This window comes from Dipodomys merriami, unplaced genomic scaffold (assembly GCF_024711535.1).
Source record: "Dipodomys merriami isolate MVZ:Mamm:240054 unplaced genomic scaffold, mDipMer1.0.p SCAF_14, whole genome shotgun sequence".
NCBI lineage: Eukaryota > Metazoa > Chordata > Mammalia > Rodentia > Heteromyidae > Dipodomys > Dipodomys merriami.
In genome coordinates, this window is record NW_027202715.1 from 36,309,263 (window position 1) to 36,329,824 (window position 20,562).

The following is a 20,562-nucleotide window of genomic DNA, read 5'->3' on the forward strand; positions in this document are numbered from 1 at the left end:
CCAAGAGACAATGGCTTGCCAAGATTTATTCACTTGTTAAATATTCCATTGGGCTTTCTGCTTCACCTAAGAGGACATTTTATGTTAATTGAGCATGTGGAGCTTTCTCCTCATTAATGTACCAATATCTGTTTTTCAAAGCCCAGAGGGATCATGTGACCCAATCCAGTAAACCACTAGCACTGCCACTGGTCAGGACAAGAGAAGGAAGGGCCCCTCTTACAGCTTTGTGTCCCTACTCACTCAGAGAAAGTAAGAGAAGCCACCATTTCCTGAGGATCAGTGTCAGCAATGGATGGTCAATTATGACATTGTCCTGTACACTTCAGTGGGACAGTGTGAGAAAGAAGGCTGTTAGTTCACTCTAGGGGTATTATTAGGATTCTAGAATGCACCCGGGGCCTGAAGTTTCTTTTTTTCTCTCTCTTTTCTTTTCTTTCGTTCTTTTTCTTTTTTTCTCCTTCCTTTTCTTTTTTTCTCCTTCCTTCCCTTCTTTCTTTCTTTATTTTTTTGGCCATATATTACCCTCTTTTTTCTTCTTTCTTTTAGGATTTCCCTGGTTTTTCTTTTTTCATTCAATCAGGGTCAGTATGCCTCAACTCTAAGGAGGTAGAGCTTCACCCTCTGCTACCCTGGCTGATTTCCAACTATAAATGTGAGGTCACTGAATGTTGTATTCTTGTTTCCAAAAGCTTAAAAAATAATCTATAAGGGATGGGAATATGGCTTAGTGGTAGAGTACTTGTCTAGCATGCATGAAGCCCTGGGTTCGATTCCTCAGTACGACATAAACAGAAAAAGCCAGAAGTGGCACTGTGACTCAAGTGGTAGAGGCTCAAGGACAGTGCCCAGGATCTGAGTTCAAGCCCCAGGACTGGCAAAACAATACCCCACCCCAAAAAAAACAAAACAAAACAAGGGTTATGCTCACACTGGGGAAAAGGAGAAAGAGGAGATAGAGGCATAGCTGAAGTGTAGAATGGCTTGTCTAGCAAGCACAAGACCTGGGTTCAAACCACCTATTCATACTGTTGGTATAAAGGTAAAGGTAAGGGAAGTAAAAGAGAGGGAGAGCCCTTTCCCCTCTACAGCTACAAGGGGTCAAGAGGGAGCAAGGACAGCTGGGAGAGGGTTCATGCTCCAAAGATGGGGCTTGCCAAATTCTTGCCAGCAATAGCAAGGCATCTCATGGGGATGTGTGTGGCCATGCTGGCTGATTTCCAACGACAATTGGGAGGCCACTGACTGTGGAATCGAAACTGCTCCTGCCAGTTGGACTGGCTCTGACACACCACTGGAATACCCTGAGACTTTCTCATGTAAGATTTGTGAGTTCTTGTCAGCATATGAAATGAAGTTGGATTTTACAGAACATGCTCTTGTATTTTTCTTGTCCACCTAATCTGTGGACAAAGACTGTATGTTATTTAATCCTAAACATCAAGAAAGTAGCTGACTCTATTAGGGTTTTTAAACCATGGTCTCCTGACCCCGATGCCTTGCTAGCTTTTTGATTGATGATCCCCTAGATTGAGATGCGGTGGGAATGCTTGGCCTATATCAAATAATGCTGGTAATGTATTCCTATTCTTGAATTTTTGCTCTTCACAGCCCTAGGAAGAATATCTTTGGCCATTCCTAGGGCAATGGCTTTGCTCCAATGCACATTTCCTTGGAAATCATTGGGTGAAGGCTCTGAATTTTACTTTTAAGATTCTGGATATAACCACCTAATTATGGCATTTAGGTCCGTGGCTAGGATGGTGAAAGGAAGGGAATCTGCAGGTCATCAGAGAGATGCGGGTTTAGCTGTTCTTAGAGGTCAGGAAGTATCACCCACTTCTCATGCTTACCATGGCAGAGAGTTAGTCACCACAGAAAGTGCCAATGTGTGACATTCAAGCCACGCCTTCCCTTCTGGAGTCTTGTGACATCACAAGACAGTTATTTTTTTTCTTTCTGCTGACCACAGTCAGACTAGACATCATATACCTCAATGATACACTCCAGGAAGCTGTACCGATTGGAGGTAGCTGGGCCAGGTAGGAAGCCCAAATATGTCTCTGTCTTTCAGCTTTAAACTTATACTTCTAAATAGGCTTGGGGCTGGGACTCTGCATATCATGGGGAGGTAAAGGGAAGCAGCCAGGCTGAAGGAGAATGGTTTTGCTCCTTCCTGTCTGCTTGTGGCTTCTGTGAGCCTCACTTGGGAGATTCTTACGTTTATATGTGCCATTAGCAGTAGCTGCTTCCTCCTCCTCCTCCTCCTCCTCCTCCTCCTCCTCCTCCTCCTCCTCCTCCTCCTCCTCCTCCTCGTCCTCTTCTTCTTCTTCTTCTTCTTCTTCTTCTTCTTCTTCTTCTTCTTCTTCTTCTTCTTCTTCTTCTTCTTCTTCTTCTTCTTCTTCTTCTTCTTCTTCTTCTTCTTCTTCTTCTGCTTCTGCTTCTTCTTCTTCTGCTTCTTCTTCTTCTTCTTCTTCTTCTGCTTCTTCTTCTTCTGCTTCTTCTGCTGCTTCTTCTTCTGCTGCTTCTTCTGCTTCTTCTTCTGCTTCTTCTTCTGCTTCTTCTTCTGCTTCTGCTTCTGCTGCTTCTTCTGCTTCTTCTTCTGCTTCTTCCTCCCCATCCCTCTCCTCCCCCTCCTTCCCCTCCTCTTCCTCCTTCCTCTTTTTCCTCTTCTTCTTCCTCTCCTCCTCCTTCTCCTTCTCCTTCTCCTTCTCCTTTTCCTTCTCTTCTCCCTCCTTCTTCTCCTTTTATTTGCTGGTCCTGAGTCTTGAATTCAGGTCTGGATGCTGTCCCTGAGCTTTTTTGCTTAAGGCTATCATGCTACCATTTAAGCCACAACTCCACTTCTGGCTTTTTTTTTTTTTTTTTGCATGTGATTAATTGGAAATAAGAATCTCACAGATTTTCCTTCTGGGGCTGGCTTTGAACCTCAACCCTCAGATCTCAGCCTCCTGAGTAGCTAGATTACAGATGTGAGCCATCATGCTCAGGTTAGCAGCAATTTTTTCCAGTAGGAGTTCAAATTCAGTCAGTAGCTTTCCCACCATTCACAACACCAGCCTCCCTGAGCTGCAAGCAGAGCCCACCAGCCACTTCCCCAGAGTCTGAGTTTTGCTTCTCGGGATGCTCTTTCCACCTTGTATGCTTTAATAATTCCCTCTGAGCTCCAATTATGGGGATGGTAGTTGATTCTTGCAGTTGTACCCACCTAGGATTCTCTTTGTCCCCTATGGGTTTCCTAGTTAACAAGTCTTCACATCAAATTCTGTCTTCACATTAAATAGTTGGTGTCCTTTCTGTCCCCTGATTGGCCTCAGACTTGTATAACAAAATAAGAACAAACCTATGGTGAGGTTGGTGGCAGAAGCTTTTCTTACAGAAAACTTGAGCCTTTCCTAAGGTCTGGATATGGTACAAATCTAGCTCAGCTGATGGAGCAAGATGAAGTATAAGGCCTGGGAATGACTTGGCTTGCTCAGCTCCACTCCTCCTCCCTAGTTTCCTCTAGGGAAACTATTCTGTAATATTCAGGCTGGCTGTCTAGCCTGGGAGGATGCCCTGGTCTCACACTCTTGATGACCCATTGATGGGGTGACTGAGTGGGGACATTCTCCCAGTACAGTGGTTAAAAACCAAGCTTAGGAGTGCGAGCAGAGGGGACCTGAAAAAATCAGAGAAAGGGAAGGGACTTGACTAAAGTAACACAGGAAGTGTCAAGGTGGGATTTGATCCCGGGAGCCTGAACCACTGAGCCCCCTTGGCTTATGGCAGGAAATTCATTCAACTCTCTGCACTTGGGAAACAGCAAAGCTTGAAATGGTGGATTAGACCACTATGTTTTCCTATTATATCCAGTAAAATCAACAGAAAGTCAGTTCTTTTCCCAAAATGCATATATGTAGTTAAAACAGTTCTGCCTTGTGCTTAACTATACCCGATCATTTAAGGATAAATGTACTAGTCCCACTTCGAAAGCTACCACATAAATTCAATGTAGCAATGTACTGTAATAGAGCACACTCTATATACACATAGGTACAACTAGTTGTAAGACTGTAGGCCTCTTTCTTGGTCCTAGTTTTGTGAAATCATGGTTATAATAACACTTCCATTTCAGAGTGAATCTGAGCTGGGCATGGTAGCTCCTAACTACTTGGGAGGTAGAGATTGAGAGGTCTCCATTCAAGGCCAACATGGGCCTAAAAGTTTAAGAGACTCCATCTCACTGGAGATAATTGTCATCCCCAGCAATACAGGGAAGCATTGAAGCCCAGGTCTGTGGGGGCATAAAGCAAAATTCTATCTTGAGAGTAAGCAAGGGAAAGTGGGGCTGGAGGTATGGCTTATGAGAAGAACAGCTGGCTAGCAAGCATGAGGTCCCGAGTTCAATCCCTAGTACTGTCAGTAGAAAAGAAAACAAAACAGACAAATCTGAGGCAGAGTTCCCTAAATAGAGGACAGCTATTCGTTTAATTGCTGAATGACCTCCATAGTTGTTTCAAATATAGCAAATCCACGTCTTTGATTCTGGAACAAAACCTCCATTCCCCCTTCAAAGCACTGTTTCTGTCAAAAGCCTGAAGTCAATAAATGCAAGAGATTATCAGAGGTCTGTATCAACCTGTAGCATTTTCCTCTTATCACCACCCAAAGAGATAATTGAAGCCATTTCTTTTGGGAGAACTGAAGACTCTCCTCCCATCACCTCTTCTTAACCCTGGAAGGGATCACTTCTGGTGACTGAACAAGCCCACTGGCCTCACCCTCCTGATGACCCATTGACTGGGTCACTGAGTGGGGGCATTCTGGGTTTGGCCTCTAAGAAAAAGGCCCCCTCTGAGACTGTTCCTCAGCTCTGCTGGTTTATACCCAGTGATTTACCGTGCATTGGGGCCACTGACACCTTTTATGCCCCTTCCTCTAGGCCACAGGGACAAAGCTAGTGGAGAGGTGGCCGGGAACCCATCCCTGGGTCACCTCTACAGAACTCTCCCATCGTTGATGGCGTCCCTTTGCCCCAGAAAACAAAACCTAGGCCCCTTGACTTTGGGTTACCCACACTTTGGCACCACCTCTGAAGTAATGGTCTGAATTTACGACACCATCATGAAAGACCATTTGAGGCTCCGCCTTCTTTCCCGGCTGCTGAACTTCATGTGGTCCAGAGTAAATCACCCTAATAGCCACTGGGCTGGCATTGTTGTAGGATGTTTTATACTCATGCTGTCGGTTATTTGGGGGTGGTTAAGTTGAATTGCCAAGTGTTGAGTTACAGTTGTTGCTTTTCCTTGCCTGGTGAATAATTATAGAGAGCCACAACAGCCAAAGGTAGGCTCAACACAGGATCTTTCTAGCAGTAAGGTTTATGAAAGAGAAGGAAAAATCCTACCTGGGTTTAGTATTTCCTTTCCCTAACACTGGACAAAGAAGCTGCTCTTTTTCTGGGAGAAGAGGTAGCTTGCTTGGCCGACCAAGTAGTCCCTAGGCTTGCCATCCTGGTGAAGTGTCCATGTTCTGGATTCCTTGGATAGCCACACATCAGGCCTATCTGGTAATGGGTCCTTGGTGTGCAGAGGTGGGCCAATGGGAACGGCAATAGGAAATTTCTTGGATGTTCCTCCACTCCCATCCATTCCCAGTGCATAGTTTCATGAGGAAGAAATTGCATCTGGTACTCAGATGGTTGTTTCACATCTGCAGCCCTGAGAGGTGGCAAAGACCCACTCAACCCACTTCATCAATAGAACCCCAGGGAGGAGCCTAGCTGCTAGAATAGAAAGTTCTGGTGTGCACTATTTATGAAGGTGTGAGCTCTCTCTACTGCCTGCTAGGGCAACATCTGGAACTCTTGGATCAGGTAGCTTCAGGTGATAGCTCTAGTCCTTAGTAGGTTTTTGTGGGAGTGGAGGTGGGGTGGGATGGTGGTAAGGGTATCTGCTTTTTTGGAGTATGGGGAAGGGCAGGAAGGGTGGAGAAGGAAATGGTGTTGAAAGTATCCTCAGCAACCTCTTCACAGCCCAGGAAGCCCAGCCCTCACCTGTGCCAGGGAGCCCCACAGTGCCTCTTCCCTTTTAAGGCTTCTGTCCTTCACCTATATCTTGTTTAGTGACCACAACACATATTTTATTATTGCATAGTAACTGCAATACAGATACATTCTCGTGTATAAAATTCAAGAAGTCTCCTTGCCTCATCACACTTCTATTGGCTTGGTTTCTTTTTTTTTTTTTTTTCCTTTTTTTTTTTGGGTCCATTCGTGGGGCCTGAACTCTGGGCCTGGGCACTGTCCCTCAGCTCTTCAGCTCAAGGCTAGCGCTCTACCACTTGAGCCACAGCCCCACTTCCAGCTTTTTTTCTTTTTGCTTATATGGTGCTGAGGAATCAAACCCAGGGCCTCAGGCATGCAAGGCAAGTGCTCTACCACTGAGCCACCCTCCCAGCCCTAGAATACTTTAATTTACCCTTTCCATTACCCTCTCCCTTCTGCTGAAGGTTGTGGGGCTTGAACTCTGGGCCTGGGCGCTGTCCCTGAGCTCTTCAGCTCAAGGCTAGCACTCTACCACTTGAGCCACAGTGCCACTTCCAGCTTTATCTGTTTATATAGTGCTGAGGAATTGAACCCAGGGCTTCATACATGTGAGGCAAGCACTCTACTACTGAGCCCTTCCCAGCCCAAAGTCAGACATTCTTATAGACAATGTATCCCATCTACCTCACTTTATCACTCTCTCTAATCTTCCCTTTGCCCCTTCTTAAAACAATGTCCACACTGGGCGAGGTGGCTCACGCCTGTAATCCTAGCTACTCAGGAGGCTGAGATCTGAGGAGCGAGGTTCAAAGCCAGCTGGGGAAGGAAAGTCTGTGAGACTCTTATCTCCAATAAACCACTCAAAAACCAGAAGTGGTGCTGTGGCTCAAGCGGTAGAGTGCTCACCTTGAGCTGAAGAGCTGAAGGACAGTGCCCAGGCCCAGAGTTCAAGCCCCACGACCAACCAAAAAAACCCACAAAAAACAAAAAAAACCCAACCAACCAAACAAACAAAAATGTCCACTGGTTTTATTGTTCTATTTTTCCTACATACATATATAATACTTTTTTTTTTTTTGGTCCAGTTGTGGGGCCTGAACTCTGGGCCTGGGCGCTGTCCTTCAGCTCTTCAGCTCAAGGCAAGCGCTCTACCACTTGAGCCACAGTACCACTTCCGGCTTTTTTTCTTTTTGCTTATGTGGTGCTGAGGAATCGAACCCAGGGCCTCAGAATGCAAGGCAAGCGCTCTACCACTGAGCCACCCTCCCAGCCCTAGAATACTTTAATTTATCCTTTCCATTACCCTCTCCCAGATGCTGAAACTCATCTCCCAACAAAATGGGGTGGGGAGAATAATGGAAATGGTGACTGAATGGGAAGCACTGGATAGGGAGGTGGACACGATAAATTGTAACCCCTTGTACAACCTGCTGAAGTTCAAAAAATAAGATTAAATAAAGATTCAGTCCCTGTTTTACTCTGTCATTTTTTTTGTCAATCATGGGCTTGAACTCTGGGCCTGGGTGTTGTTCATGAGCTCAAGGGCTGGGCTGGCTTTGAACCATGATCCTCTGATCTCAGCCTTCTGAGTAGCTAGGATTACAAGCATGAGCCACTGGTGCCTGGCTTGTCATTTGTTTTTAAGATAGAGTCTCACTAGCTTAGCCTACACCGGCCTATGCTCACCATCCTGCAATCTCTGCCTCTTGAGTAGCTGGGATATAGGTGCATACCATTATACCCAGCTAAGCTGTACATTTTGTTTGTCCTGGTATGACATGGTTGGTGTGTTGCAATTTGTCTCTGGTCCTGGATGGTAGAAGGTCAAAGACAAGGTGAAAAAAATCCACAGTCAGCTCTATGTATCTAAGGCTGAAGGCCTTGAGGATTTGGGCAATACTTTCAGAAATGGAGGAGAGATATGCAGTGCATTATTATTTCGGAAACTCTGAAGGGTCTGGTGTTCCAGAAAGGTAAACTCTGCTTGTAAGTAAAGTAGGGGATTTGTACAGAGAATTCAATCTCATGGTGATGTGCAGATGTAATAATGATACAGGATGGAGGGGGCAGAGGGAAAGTTAGGGGCTTTGTAATGACAAATGGTGGAAAGCACTTCCTGAAAGTGGGCAGGTCTGAGTGGGTGTTTGAAGGATCAAAAGACATTGTTAATTGGGTTGATAGGAGGGCTTGAGGGGATCCAAGTGTGCAAGGTTTGCTACAGGGGACCTGTAGGCAGGGTGGCTCTGTTGAATCTAAAGTGTGTGTGTGTGTGTGTGTGTGTGTGTGTGTGTAGGTCAGGCTATGTATGTGCCCAAGGAAGAGGCTGAAGATGGAGATGAGGAGTCAGGCAAGGCCTGGGAAAGAAAGGGAACACTGCAGTGAAGTGAGTTTCCTTCACAACTCCTCCTTTCTCAAATGTTGATTAAGCCATTCATCAGATAACTGGGTCCTCATGGAATTACATTATGCTGGGCAGTGGGTGTGAGTTAAGCGAGTAAAGAGGTTCTATTTGTGATCAGGGTTATGAAGGCAGCCCCGTTTCCTCCAGTGTGTGCACTGTTTTCTTCTCTGGCAGACATTCCCAATGCCGTGGCCAACTACAGCTTCAGGCCTCATCCTATTAGCCCAGGATACTCACCGGACAGAGATGGCCTCTTCCCTGGAAGTTCCTACAAATCTCCTCTCACTAACCCTCACCAGTGTGGGCCACATGCTCATCTCTGAGTAGTCACCATGGCCAGGAGAAGTCAGAATGTTGGTCACCTTGGGCTGCCTTAACCATGGGCAGTAATACCAAAAGAATGGGAATTACACCGAAAGACACACAAATCCTTCAAATGACCACATCACTTACCAAGGCAGACACAGAAGGGGACATGGTTGAGGGTTACAGTGTAATGACAGATGTAAACTGGGATTGTCTAGACAAACTGGTAAACATGGTTTCCCTCACTGGATCCCTTAGAGGAGCTAAGTCACGTTGCAAAGGTTCTCAGATTAGTGAGTGAGAGAAGTAGGTGTAAACCCTTTCTAGTATTTTCTATCTAAAGGCAATGTCTGGGACTCCCAGTTCCTAGACTTCTTTCTATGGAGAGTCTGTACTCTCTGAAAAGTCTCCACTTTTGCTTCTAATCAACTTAATGGTTTTTGTTTTCTCTTTTGTTTGTGTTTTGGCTCTGCTCCGTTTTATTTTGGTTTCTATCTTGTTGTATAGACCTTGGTAGTAAACTTGCTGTTTTTCTGCAAAAAACAAAAAACAAAAAAAAGACAGTCGTGTCCTGGGCCAGAAATTTGTCTCTATAGTAGAGTTGTCACTACAGAACAGAATAGGAATGTCTAAAAAATAGAACCAAAGAAACCATTATTTTAGGATCATATCAGTGACTCTCTGAAACAGCTCTCCATCTTCGACATACTCAGATGAGCTGCATTAACCATTTTGGGTAAAGACATACATACTCCAGAATGGCATGTATCTTTACTGGTTAAAAGAGAGTGTGTCTGAAGTCAGCTGGGTTCAAATCTAGCCTTATCACTTATGAGCTCTGTGACTTTGGGCAAATTTGGAATCTGTTTCCTTGACTCTATAAAAAAGGGCTCAACCATGTTACTTCTCTCAGAAGTTTAAGGATAAAAATGAGATTATTTACCAGGTGTAGTGCTGGAATATGGTCAATCTCAAGAAATGTGAGGGTTTTAAATAAATTATATTATCAGCATGCCAATCATTTGGCCTCACACCAATCATTCGGTTCTGGTCTTTGGTTGCTCTTGGTTATATGTATGGGAGCATTGTGTGGCTCATGCACTATGTGACTGGTGCCATGACCTGCTCTCTCTCCAGTTGCACACCTGCCCAGCTGTTTCTTCTCTGTGGTCAGTCCTTTGGTGGCCTGTTTATGTGGTTGTAGCCTCCGCTCTACACCAGTCACCTGGAAAGAAGTCCATTTGTGTGGTTGGCACTAGCTCTACTGCAAAGTGTTGGTAAGTAAATGGCAGGGATTTTATAGCATCTCCAGGGACGGTTAAACTGCAGGGAGGAAAGAAAAATTATGAAACACACAAGTCAAAAATGCCAGAAAAGAAAGTCAAGTCTTGTCATCACCCAGTCTCAGGAGTTCATAATGCTAAATTCCAAATCAAAAAGACAAAAACAAACAAACAAAAATGGAGCCAAATACTTTTCTTGCAGGTCTTTAGCCTCAGACACCTGGTTTGGAAACCCACTGCCACCTGTGCTGCATTAAACCTGCAGAAAATGCAGGAAGGAACTCCAGTGTGGGAGGCCAGAAAAGGGTGAGCTCCTGGATCCCTTAGGTCAAACAGCAGGCTATAAATGACTCTTTTCAAAACAGACTCATTACTTCCCAAGATTGCTGCCTGCCACAAAAGAAAGTACACACAGCGGTTGTTCCCCGTGAGGGTTATACTATATGGCTGTTAGGGGGAACAGAAGCAGTTTGATTCTCGCCAATGACAGGAAATAAGGTCAAGTAAAGATAACAGGTCTTTGGATTAAAGAGCCTTTAAACACACATCCTGGCCTCATGGTTTTAGCAGTGAATAAGAATTATGGAATTGGGTTTCTTACTCCTTTAACCTGGATTCCTAAAATACACCCGCTGCCCAAGTACTGTTCTGGGCAGAGCTCTACTTCATCATACTGCTTATTGTCACATTACTAGTGACATCTGGGTTGGGATTTTTTTTAATCAGTTTTTTTTTAATCTCACAAGTAACATATTTGATTGCCCTGGTGACAAACACCTTAGATCCAGAGGTCAAGTTTGCATTGCCTTTGTCTGGATAATGAGGAACAGAGTTTATAGTCGCTAGCAGTAACAGGCCAGTATAGCTGTATTTTATTCTTGTTTGTTTAGGACAGCATATCCAAAGAGACTTGACTTAATTCAGCATGATGGGAGGAATCAGTTGAAGGAAAAGAAGAAAAACCAAAACCCTAACAAAAGGTCGTGTGTCATGTAGAAAAACACCTGGTTCTTAACCTGGATTCCTTGCCCTGTTGTACAAACTATATCTATTATATACACACCTTGATTTCTCCCTCCCCTTGGAAGGGGAAGGCGTGGAGAGGATAGACAGAAAGGAAAAATTTAAGTCATACAACCTATTATGATATTAGATCTAAAATATGTATACAATAACTTTTATTTCATACAAAGCAACCCATCCATGTCTTTTTTAAAAAGTAGGCAAGGATCTAAAAACAGACAAAAATAATTGGTAATTCTACCACTCAGAGATTACTATGTCCACTTTTCAGTGAATTGTTATTGCACATATTTTGCAGTGTTTCACCTAATTACCTGTCAAATTGCGTCATCAACTAGTCATGTTTAATGGTGATAGAAGATTCTATCCATGGGTACCTCATTTATTCAAGCACGAAATGTTGCTTTATTAGGAACATTCTGATTGTTTCTACTTTTCCCAGTATGCAATAACATCATTGTTCAGCAGACTCTAAAGTACCACATTTTAAGATGTAGTTTCCAGTTTCTGGATCATCATGTCTACACCTGGAGGTGTTTTCAGAAAGTTAGACATTCCCTACCTCCAAAGTTAGCTACCACAGGGCCCTTCAAAAGGTTGGGATGTTAAATTCCCATTCCCTTCCCAGCTAGAAGAGGCAAAATTGGGGTCATTTTCGTGACAGCTATTATGGTGTGTGAGGTGCTCTAGAAAACCATTCCCACCCTTTCACGTGTTCCCCTAATCGTAGGCAATTTCCTCACTCAGCCAGCCACCTCACCTTTCATGGGGATGTCAAAATGCCTCATCCAAATAGAGGGTCCCCTAGAAAAGGGGAGAGTTCACACATGTGAGCTGTACAATGCTCTAGTGCATTTACACAATGGCTTGACTTCTGTGGGGGGTGGAGGGAGCAGAGGCTGTTTAACCACGACTTAGGCTCATCCAAAGGATAGAAATATGGCTACATTTGCTATGGAAGGCAGGTTATTTTTCAGGAATGGGGATTTCAAATGGATTTGGAGGTCTGAGATGGACTGCTCTATGAAGAGAAATGGCTCAGGAAGAAGGGTCTGTGGGAATTGTTGATTGGTTTTCTAGGCCTTGTTAGTTACCACCGAGGCTAGTTTTGGGCCTTCTTTGTTTCTGTTTTTTTATTTCCCCAAACATGTAGGAGCACTGTGGATTTCACTGGGGCCTCTGCCTGCCTTTGAGCCAGTGGCTCAGGGAGACTCTTCGGAAAATGCAACAGAGGGGAGAAGCAGGCCTAGCCCCTGTCTTGAAGCAGGGAAAGACATTTCTTTCTTTGGAAGATAGAGGTCTGTAGAGAGACTTAGGATAATGTCATGATAAAACACCTTCTTGTTAGTGAAGCTGGCATTTGAGTGAACTTTAGATAAGAAGTATTTAAAAGGGTCTCTGGTAAGGTTGCTGGAGAAATGATAAGATTCCCGGTTGAATTTCAGGTCTGGCAGTGTATCTATCTACATGGTAGAGCTTGTTGGGAGGTAAGTTTAGCATGGGTAAAGTTCTAGGTTTGATTCCTAGCACAGGAAAAAAAAAACAATTCAGATAAGCAACATATCATTTTTTAGTAACAGGATGTCACATGCAAATTTTAAAAAGTCCTCTGAGTACACTGTCTTCTATTTACACTTTTCCTCATCTTCTGTGGTTATTTTTCTCCCATTGGGAGCAAGCTTACCTTGCCTTGGAAGAGAACAGAACTCACAAATAAGAACGGATGTATGAGTCCATTGAAGTGAGGCCAGCCATCCTGTCATGTTTGTCCCTGTGGTTGTCTGTCAGGCTAGACATTTAACAGAACAAATGATCAAGTCAACGATGTGTTGAGTGGAGGTGATGAAAAGAGAGATTGCTGGGTAGTGACAATGCCAGACCCTGGAGGGAGGCAGAGAACAGAAGTGTGCTCATTCCCATAGCGTTCCATGAACACTATGATTTTTATTGTTTTTATTTTTATTAACGAATCTATTATTCCATGCTAACCTTGTCTTCAATGTATTGATTTGCTCAGAAACAATGGGATATGAAACCTTGTGGTTTAATCTGTTCAGTATGCCTTAGTTATTTTCCTTAGGATAATTTCTAAAACTTTGTGAATGAGACAAATGAGGTCCCAAGTGATCTAAGGTATTGCCCACTTAAGTTGTACTAGGACAAGTTTGTGAGAATTGATTTTTAAATTCTCACGAATTTTGCCATCTTGCAGTTCAACAGAGCTATTATTAAACATTAAATTATGTATTCATTTCATTAAATAGGAAGTTTATATATTAGCATCATTAATCTATATGTTAAGTTTATTTATATATCAATTAACTTATTTATATATTAATTAACTTAATTTATGCATTAAGTTTATATATTAATATAATTAATATCAGGTTATAATTCCTCAAAACATCACTTCCTGATTATTTTGCTACATATTACTAGACTCCAAGCTCTTGAGTTTATTTGCATCTAGTTTATGTTTTGATGAAAATGCTAGAAAATGATGGGCTACTGCCTGCTTTTTACCGGCTGTGTTCAGTGTGGTTGACACAGATGTCAATGGCAGAGTGATGTCGTAGTATTACCTAGGAAATGATTGACGTGGGGATCTTTATACCATGGGAGTCAGCAGGCAGTCCAAATCAGAGCTATGTTTTGTTGGATGTTTAATATCTAGCCACTGTGGAGATATGGGCTAGCTTAGCAGATGATGACAGAATGGAACATAGATCCATTTCTCTTGTCTCCGTCAGTGGCTTTTGTGCTATATATTTTTTGTGGAGTTTCTTTTTAAAAATGCTCCATGTGCATAATCTAGCACCTATAAAATATGTTTTATCAGTCATCACCCAAAAGTGTTGGTGTGCTTATACTGATTGAAAGAACAGCACTTCAAATTAAGGGTCACAGTTAGTGAGAGTCCTTAAGTCATTGCCTTGTATTAAAGTAAATGACAAATGTATATAATAGAAGTTATAACATCAAAGTATTTAAAATAGAGGAATAGAAAGTACATACCTAATATATTTACACACATATACATTCAATTGTTTTACTATCATGTGGCAATCTACACCTTAAAAGAATGTTAAAACAATTTCTTTTGGTGGTATGGAGTATTGAACTTTGCTAAGTGAAGTGCTGAACCTTGTATTCTTGCAAGAAGAATTTAAATTGGGTTCTATAATGACAAAAGTTAAGGGAGACAAAACAGTGAAGTGATTTGAGAGTTTGAGCTCTGACTACTTTGGTTAAAATCCCCTGCTAGCTCTATGACCGGGGGGCAAATTACTGTACTTAACTCCTCTAAACTTTGGTTTCCTTGTGGCAATAAAAATAATACTTCCCTCATAGGGTTTATATAAGCATTAAGTGCAATGATCTAGGTAGAGTTCTCTATGTCTGGTAAGAATGAACTCTCTGTAAATGTACAAGAGACCTCAAAAAATCAGTCCAGAAAGGGAAGAACATTTGTTTACAGGAGTTCTGAACGATTCGTGTGTTTCTGAAGTTTGTAATTTTGCATAGTGAATGTTGACTTCCTTTGGAAAGATACCTTTGAACTGAGAGTGAGGGCTTATTCTATCTCTGTGCAACACACACAAGGAGCTCTTTTTCCTAATGTATGTTTCCCTGACTCATAGTAATTGTACATATTTATGGGCTGCAGTGTGATTGCTTCCAAGCCCAGCAGTCCACTGGAAGTGTTCTTACTCAGGTCGCCAGAGAGCTGCTGACAGATCTTTATGGCTTTTGACACTCTAATGGCTCCTCTGTCTTTAGGGAGGGCTTGGCCAATTTCCTGTTTCATGTACCCCAAAGTATGGTAGCCATCAGTTAATGGAGGAAGCAAAGACAGCAAAGCTTGAGGAAAGATTTATGCATGTATATGCATACTTGTGCATGTGTGCGTCTAGGTGTGTACAATAGATGAGATGCTGGTGAAAGCTGTCTTTTCATTTGTTTTTGTTTTTTGTTTTGCTGGTCCTGGGGCTTGAACTGTGGACCTGGGCACGGTCACTAAGCTCCTTTTGCTCAAGGGCTACCATTCTACCACTTAAGCTGCAGCTCTACTTCCAACTTTTTCCTGTGATTAATTGGAGATAAGAGTCTCACACACTTTCCTGCCCCAGCTGGCTTCAAACCATGATCTTCACATCTCAGCCTCCTGAATAACTAGCATTACAGGTATGAGTCATTGGCACCTGGCTCACAGGATTTTTAAAGAATGAACATGACACAGAAACTTCAGATTACAGCATTGCTGTATTTACTATTTTCTTCATCCTTGTTGTTTTTGCATCTGAGATATTCCTCAAGGATAATTTTCCTTCTTAAGAAATAACCTTTAACTATGCTTCTCTGATTAGAATTATGCTTTTTTTAACTTGTAGTTTCTGAAACTATAAAGATTAATGCTAACATAAATTTTACAAAAGCAAATTGTAATAGAAATAGCATTTCAAGATTGTGAGTAACTTTTAACAAAACATATTATAATATAAAAAAAGAGAAAAAATAACATTTAGAAAGCACTTTAAATGAAGATCTAGTGACGGTAAACCTTCTCAATTTTTATCTAGAACTATTTTACCCTTATTCTTTCTTTTCTTTTTTTTTTTTTGTGCTGGTCCTGGGGCTTGAACTTAGGGCCTGGACACTGTCCCTGGGCTTTTTCATCAAGGCTGGTGCTCTATCACTTGAGCCACAGCTCAATTTCCAGCATCTTAGTGTTTGATTGGATTGAAGAGTTTCACAGACTTTCCTGCTTGGCTTTGAACTGTGATCCTCAGTCTTAGTCTCCTGAGTAGTTTGGAATACAGGCGTGAGCTACTGGTGCTGGACTTTACCTTCATTCTTAAAAGATACTTTCTCTGAGTGTATAGTTTGAGAGTGAACGTTAGTTTCTATCAGCACTTTGAAGATTTTACCCAACTGTCTATTGACTTCCATCTCTGTTGTTAGGAAATCTTCTTTAACCCAAGTTCCATTCCTTTGAAGGGTTCTGTCATTGCAGTCAGATTACTTTTAGATCTTCCCTTTGTGTAGAATTTACCTCGCTGTGAATTTATTGGAATTCCTGAGAGAAGGGATTGGAATCTTATGTCAATTTTGGAAAATTCTCAGCATTCTCTCATTCTGGAATATTCTTCTGGAATAGCAATTAGAAGTCTATGGAAACTTTTTGCTCTCCACTTTCTTACTTATCCTCTCTCATATTTTGTTCTTTTTCTTTTTATGGAGTCTTCTGTATAATTTCATCAGCTATATTTGGTTTCTTTAGGTGTTATTACCTCCTCTCCACTTGAATTTTAAGTTTTAATAATTTCTAGAAGACATTTTATTTGGCTTATTTTCAGATGTGCTTTTTACTTATGTTTTTGAGTCTTTTATGTTAAATAGGCTAAATATTTAAAACACTTGAGACATTATGAACACATAGTCAACATTCTTATTTTATGTTTTCAACCTGGTAATTGTAATACCTGAAATCTTTGTCTTAAAAGGCTGTTTGTTCTTTTGACTCTCACTGTTGGCAGCTCTGTTTGTTGTTTATTTTGACTTTTACTTTTGGTGGCTTGTTTCCATTTTTATTTGTTGAATGATTGGTTTATGACTGAATCAGGGCCTCTCACTTTCACTAAAGTTTTTCACTCAAAACCGATGCTCTATTGCATGAGTCCTGGCCCCACTTCCATATTTTTGCTGGTTAATTGGAGATAAGAAATTTGCACATTTGTCTTTCCTGGCTGGTTTTGAACATCTGTGGTTTGAGCCACTGATGCTGGCTTATGTAAAGTTTTCTCTTGATTGCTTACCTAAGTGTGCTTTTATTGTCTCCTGCCACTATTATTTCTTGTAAGCCCAAACAAATTAATTCCTAATTAGGAGACCCATAAAAAAAATAGAATTCACTTAACAGGAACTCACTTTGTAGGAAATTTGGCTTCTTTGGCTAATTCTGCATGCTAGCCCAGGTAGGTATGGCCATCTGACACACATTAGTGGGATGCACAGTCCTATGGTGAAGAACTGTAGAAATGTCTCCTTGAGACCTGGCGACCCTTCTATTAATAAGAAATTTACAAACCACCATTATACACTCCCTTGATTTTTAGATAGAAAGGGTCAAAAAGCTCCCTTCTCAGTTGTAAATGAGTTGGTTGATAGCCAGAGATTAGGTAGGTCATTGTAGGCCACAGAGATGTAGTGGTGCCTAGGACTTCCTTCAAAGACATAAATGCAGAAACCCATCTTTGAAAATTGCTTGTGAATTTATTTAAAGTTTTGCTTTTGGGCAGCTGATGAAATACTTTCTCTATGCCAGATCCCGGGACACTCTTTTGTTACTAGGGACTTGGTAAGGGACTGGTGTACAGTTACCTCCATCATCTCCAGGCCAACACTGAGTTGTGCACTTCACATACAGGTAAGAAGGTTTGTGGCTGATGGGTAGGAGAACAACGAAACAGAATTGGGATCTGGGTTAGGAATGGCTGAATTCTGAGTCTTCACTCTTGGGACCATTTCCCAGGAGGGAAACAAATTAGTGACAATTGGCCACCGTATGGATTGAGTCCCAACACTGCCACATACCAGCTGTTAGGTTTGCTTTGGGCCTTAATTTCTTTCCTCTATTAGAACATGAGGCTGTTAGAGTTTAGGGTCTGAGTTTATTTTTTCTGCAGAATAAAGTAGACAGAGCAAGTTTATTTGACACTGAAAGAACAGAGAAACGAACTCCTTGTGCAAATAGGAGTCTGGGAATGGGGTGTCCACAGTCTCTCTCAGGGCCTGCTCGGTACAGAGTCTCTTGCTTCTTCCCTATCAGGGTGTGTTCTGGGACTGATTAATCTAGGGGTGGAGGGCATGCTCTGTAGGAGTCTCGTGATTGGGCAAGGGGTGAACATGTTCTGTGAGGAGTCTCGTGATTGGTTTCCTGCTTTGGAGCATGTGTTTGGAAGCTGTCTAGAAAAGACTCCTGATTGGATGGTGGGAGGCTAGGCTGGTCCTCAACCTCAAAGTGCATATGCGCTCAAGCCCCAGAACCCCATGGGCACCAGACGGACATTTCTTGCTGCATCATTCTTTCCAGTCATCTTGGAACTGGTCCTGCTTCTGTCTCTAATTACCTAGCTAGGGATGGTCTCTTCACTACAATTACTAAGTGGCAGAGTACTCTGTCCTTGTCTTTAAGAACACCTGCGAGAAGGAGTCCACAGTGCCCTAAATGACAAGGGAAAAATTATATGTAAGGCCAACAAAATGGATCTTTGTGGATCTACTTGTTATTCTATAGCCTGGCTTACAGTGGACAAAACTAATCAGTCATATTTGTGAGCCCACCTCTCTTCTTCTTTAGAAAAGGAAGCTTGCTCTGTTTTGTCTTTAGTTCTCATTCCTCAAATGGAGGCTGCCATCTTGTAGATTATCTAGTTACTAGGAGGTAGCCAGAGTATGAAATCATAAAAATGGGTTTTGTTTTGTTTTTTTCTTTCGGTCTGTCGTGGAGCTTGGACTTTGGGCCTGGGCACTGTCCCTCATTCTTCAGCTTATGGCGAATGCTCTATCACTTGAGTCATAGTGCCACTTCTGGTTTTCTGATGGTTTATTGGAGATAAGAGTCTCATGGCCTTTCCTGCCTGGGCTGGCTTTGAACCGAGATCCTCAGAGCTCAGCCTCCAGAGTACCTAGGAGGATTACAGGTGAGAGCCACCATGCCCGGTTCATAGAAATCTTTTTTTTTTTTTGGGTCCAGTGGTGGGGCCTGAACTCTGGGCCTGGGCGCTGTCCCTCAGCTTTTCAGCTCAACGCTAGTGCTCTACCACTTGAGCCACAGCACCACTTCTGGCTTTTTCTTTTTGCTTATGTGGTTTTGAGGAATTGAACCCAGGGCCTCATGTATGCAAGGCAAGTGCTCTACCACTGAGCCACCTTCCCAGCCCCCATAGAAATCTTAATATCTTGATGTTGGGGAGCCTACTCCTTCAAAACTAAACCCAGTTTGAATGTAACAGCCAAGAGAAATAAACAATAAACAAAACAAAATCTTGATATCCCCAGAAAGAGCTCATTGAGGTACTAATGCATCAGATTCTACTCCTCCAAGAAACTCATACTCATCTTAAAACTCTCAAGCATAACTTTTCCACAAGTTCAAAGTTCAAACTTTGTTCTAATTCCAACCATGGAAGCAAGATTCCCAGGCAGTTCAGTCTGAAATAGCTTGTGTATGAGTAGCTCACTTTATGTATGGGAGTTGACCAGCCGGCCGGGTGTGGGCGGGATGGGTTTAGTTTAGGTGGTCTGGAGTGAATGATTCACTTGCAGTGAGAATCTCTTGTGCCCCATGCAGGAAGATCCTTTGCTGGGTCCTACCCTACTCTGAAGGTAAGAAGGCTGGCTCACTGAGAAGAGTGAATGGGACACAGATGGTGCAGGCCATGGGCTTGCCCTGGCTTGCCCATCTTCCTGGCAAGAAAAGCAGTTATTAGAGACTGGTGACAACTCCCTGTGTCTGGGGACGAGCTGTCTGCATTTCTAGAAGACAGTTCTTTCCCAAGGGGAAAGAAAAGGTGCCAGGCTGCAGAAGGGTCCAATTATTGGCGGCTCTGTTTTGCAGAATGATTGTCTTTGAGTGAAGTATGTGTTAGAGACTCCAGCATGGCATTTTTAATTAACATACAAGCACTTCAGTTCTTACCTGAGGAGTACAATATACAAAAGGGGAATTCTTCACACAATTCTCAGGAAATGGCTTCGGAGTAGCTTGGCTCTTCTCAGAATCTTTTTGAACAGTGTCCCAAGGGCAATTTGAAACATATGATTTCATAAATGGGCTTTTCTAAGTCAGTTGTCTTTTCAATAATACTCTTATTTGACTTTCTTAGGACTTAAAAAATCCTAAATATTGCTATTAAAGGTAGCTATTTCTGTTAATAACATTGAAATCAGATCTGAGAAGTTGGATGGGCCATAGGTATCTTACCAGATCCAAATACCAGGGACAGAAGAATTTTCCAGGAGCCTTTCGGCTATGTTGGGCTCAGAGTTACAAGCTAGAAGATTGGTAGCTATATTCTAGAGTCTCAGAGGGGACATGTTTACTGGCTAATAAGTCAGAGGACTGTCCTGACCTTAACCTTTGAGCTAATGCCATTGAACTAGACTGCAGCTACAATTGAAAACACTAGATGTTGGATATCAAATCCTAGTTCTGCTATGCATAAGCTATGAATTTTGTGAAGTCTAACCAATGTTTCTGAGACTTATTAAATGGGAACATGGGTCTTCTTCTCACAGGATTGTGAGGAAGAGACAAACTATTTATGTAAAGTGTTAAGTCAAAATTTGTCAAATGGACAGTAACACCTCCACTGCTACAAGCACACTCCATTTTAAAATTAGACAGAAGGGCTTCAGATTTTTGTTGTTTTTTTTTTTAAAAAAAAATCTTAAAATTATCTTTATGTAGTTGTACAAAGGGTTTCAATTAAACATATTAATTTATCAGTACAATGCAT

The 20,562-nt window shown here is 42.2% G+C and overlaps 1 long non-coding RNA gene across 2 annotated transcripts; it reads left to right on the plus strand.

The window, feature by feature from the left end:
* Nucleotides 1–1,981: 1,981 nt before the first annotated feature.
* On the plus strand, nt 1,982–10,993 carry LOC138825796 (uncharacterized). 2 transcript variants are annotated; one of them, XR_011371520.1, is made up of 3 exons: nt 1,982–2,042; nt 9,873–10,012; nt 10,909–10,993. It is a non-coding gene; the product is annotated as an uncharacterized lncRNA (long non-coding RNA). The 2 variants fall into 2 exon arrangements; XR_011371521.1 differs by lacking the exon at nt 10,909–10,993 and adding an exon at nt 10,221–10,538.
* The last annotated feature ends 9,569 nt before the right edge of the window (nt 10,994–20,562 follow it).